General features: G+C 38.0%; 1 non-coding gene across 1 annotated transcript; it reads right to left on the bottom strand.

Annotated features, from left to right (window-relative positions):
- Nucleotides 1-1,504: 1,504 nt before the first annotated feature.
- Nucleotides 1,505-1,695, bottom strand: LOC111554524. Its single transcript, XR_002735269.1, has one exon. It is a non-coding gene; the product is annotated as a U2 spliceosomal RNA (small nuclear RNA).
- Between the last annotated feature and the right edge of the window lie 1,658 nt (nucleotides 1,696-3,353).

The following is a 3,353-nucleotide window of genomic DNA, read 5'->3' as shown; positions in this document are numbered from 1 at the left end:
GGATGTTTTGCTGGATTGATTGACTTTTTTTTGTTCCTGTAGTTGAAGATACTGTTTCACTGTCCTCTGATATCTGTTATTTATAAGGAGAAACAGCATTCATTTGTATCATCATTCCCTGCTTATAGTGAGTTGTTTTCTCTGGCTTTCAAGATTTTCTTTTTATCTTTGGTTCTCAGCATTTTGACTATACTGTGTGCAGGTATGGTTTTCTTCATTTTTTTTTTTTTTTTTTTTTTTTTTTTTTTTGGTGGGGAGAGGGTTGCTTAGCATCTTAAATCTATAAATTTATCTTTCAATCTTTTTAGAAAATTTCAACCTCTTTTTCCTCAAAATAATTTTTCTGTCCCATATTCTCTTCTTTGCTTCTGAGACTCTAGTTACACATATTTTAGATCTTTTGCTATTTCCCCTCAGTTTCCTGAGAGTCTGTTCATTCCTGCCCTCTCCCATCCATTTTCTCTCTGTTACTTAGATTGAGTAATTTTTATCAATTTCTCATCAAGTTTTCTGACTTTTTTCCCCTGTCATCTTCAATCTGCTTCTAAGCCTGTCCAGTATATCTTTAAATTTCAGATACTAAACTTTTCGATTCTATAATTTACATTTGGTTTTTATAGTTTTTATTTCTCTGCTTGTATTTTCTTTCTTTCATTAATGGTGAGCAATATTTTCCTTTATATATGTACTGTGGCACAATTTTAATAGCTACTTTAAAGTCTTTGTTATAATTCAACATTTGAGGCATGTCAGTGTCAGCCTCTTGAGTATGGGGATCACAATTCATTTTTATGTCTAGTAATTTCAGATTGTACCTTGGATATTGTAAAAGATATGTTGTAGAAGTTTTGGATTCTGTCATATTTCTCCAAAAGGGTTTGTTTGTTTGTTGTTTTAAGTAGGCAGTGCATATATCCCTTTCTTCTTTTGTTTAAATGTCGATTTTAGTTTTGCCAGTTGGGTGAAGTGGCTCATGCCTGTAATCCCAGCACTTTGGGAGGTGAAGGCAGGAAAATCACTTGGTCACAGGAGTTTGAGACCAGCCTGAGCAACGTAGAGAGACATCATCTCTACAAAAAATAAGAAATTAGCTGGATATGGTGGCATGTACCTGTGATCCCAGCTACTTGGGAGGCTGAGGGAGGAGGACCCCTTGAGCCTAGGAGGTCAAGGTTGCAGTGAGTCATGATCATGCCATTGCCCTCCAGCCTGGGAGAGACCCTGTCTCTAAAAAAAAATAATAATAATAATAGTAATTTTTGTCAAAGCGAGATATATACATAATTTTTTAAAGTCTAACACAATGACAAGACTTGTAATGACAATAGTAGAACACTATATCACCATTTCCACCCTGAAACCTGCCCCATAGGAAGAAAAACTTTTAATTCTTTCAGCTGTTTCTTCTGTTTACATCTACATTTCTAAAAACATTTCTAAAAATATTCGTATATCTATAGATATACACACATAATTTTCTTTTTTTTTAATTTTTTTTTTTTTTTTTTGGTGCACCGTTCCTGGAGGTACTGCAATACCAGGTCGATGCGTGGAGTGGACGGAGCAAGCTCCTATTCCATCTCCCTGCTCCAAAAATCCGTTTAATATATTGTCCTCGGATAGAGGATGTATCAGATATTAAACTGATAAGAACAGATACCACACTTGATCTTAGCCAAAAGGCCGAGAAGCGGCCATATGTATATATACTTATATATGTATATTCATATATACACACACACACTTTTTTTTGAGACAGGATCACTCTCTGTCGCACAGGCTGGAGGGCAGTGGCATGATCATAGTTCACTGCAGCCTTGAACTCCTGGGTTCAAGTGATCTTCCTACCTCAACCTCCTGAGTAGCTGGGACTGCAGTTGTGCACTACTATGCCTGGCTGATTTTTAATTTTTCTTTTGTAAAGACAGGGTCTCACTATGTTAAACAGGCTGGTTTCTAACTCCTGGGCTCAGGTGATCCTCCCGCCTTGGCCTTCCAAAGTGTTGGGATTACAGGCATGAACCATCATGCTTGACCTCTTATATTTTTATTTATGTTATCTATTGACATTCTAGTATGGAGTCACAAAATTCAGCACACTTAAAACCTCCTTCCCTCTCTTCATACTCCCAATATATTTGTAGTACCTTTTTGTTTCTATCAATATTTATACTGTTTATATTATCTCATTATATAACACTTGCTCAATGTTAAGTCAAGTAATAAAATACTGATAAGATAAATTTTTATTCATATTAGAATTAATAATTGCCCTGTGGGTTGTTTTAGCACTTTTCTATGTAATAATTACTAGCTCAACCTTAAACTTAGCAATATAATGGTGATACCCCTCTGAATACTGATAATTCCTATTGCCTTCAGCTGTGCCTGGTATCCCTCTGTTTAGATGCTGTAAGTTTCTTAACACACAGTCAGTCTTTTGCTGGAGTGGGAAAGAAGGTCCATCTGTCTTTGAAAAAGGAGTTCTGGCCGGGCCCAGTGGTTCATGCCTGTAATCCCAGAACTTTGGGAGGCCGCAGCAGGTGGATCACTTGAGGTCAGGAGTTTGAGACCAGCCTGGCCAACATGGCGAAACCCTGTGCCTACCAAAAATATAAACAGTTAGCCAGGTGTTGTGGTGCGCACCTGTAGTCCCAGCTACACGGGAGGCTGAGGCAGGAGAATCGCTTGAACCCGGGGGGCAGAGGTTGCGGAGAGCCGAGATCATGCCACTGTATTCTAGCCTGGGCAAAAGAGTAAGACTCTGTCTCAAAAAAAAAAAAAAAAAAAAAAAAAAAGAAAGAAAGAAAGAAAGAAAGAGAAAAAAGAAAAGAAAGAAAGAAAAGAAAAGAAAAATTGAGTTCTAGGGGTCTGAGTGAGCCATGTAAAGTTATTCAATGAATCCTTCTCTTTTCATCTGTAACATGAATTTCTGCCTTTAGAGATACCTTGTGCCTCCTAATTCTGAGCATTTCCAAGATTCTCTGGCGATATCAGCTTTCTTCTCATTAGCATACTCTTTTGGTTTTAAGCTTTCATAATTCAAGTAACACTAGTAATTTCTATCTTCCAGAAATCTGCTGACATCGCTTGCCTGCGCCTGTGTTCGTTCTGTGTTTTGTCCCTCCATATCCATTCTCCATATTTTTCTGTCCCGCTCCGTATCCTGAGAAGATAACACCTGTGGACTTGGACTCCCTTGATTTTTGGCATCCAGTTCAATTCAACTAACTGGAGTGACTGGAAGAAAACTGCAGAGTGGGAGGGGATAGAATAATAGATGTAAGTGCATTTAATCCCATTGCTGTGCCCCCTCTCTATGTGCTTCTTCCCTGGAGGTCGCAGTGTTGGTA

This window comes from Piliocolobus tephrosceles, chromosome 15 (assembly GCF_002776525.5).
Source record: "Piliocolobus tephrosceles isolate RC106 chromosome 15, ASM277652v3, whole genome shotgun sequence".
Classification (NCBI taxonomy): Eukaryota; Metazoa; Chordata; class Mammalia; order Primates; family Cercopithecidae; genus Piliocolobus; species Piliocolobus tephrosceles.
Note: the sequence above shows the minus strand (reverse complement) of the source record. Positions and strands in the feature narration are given on the sequence as shown.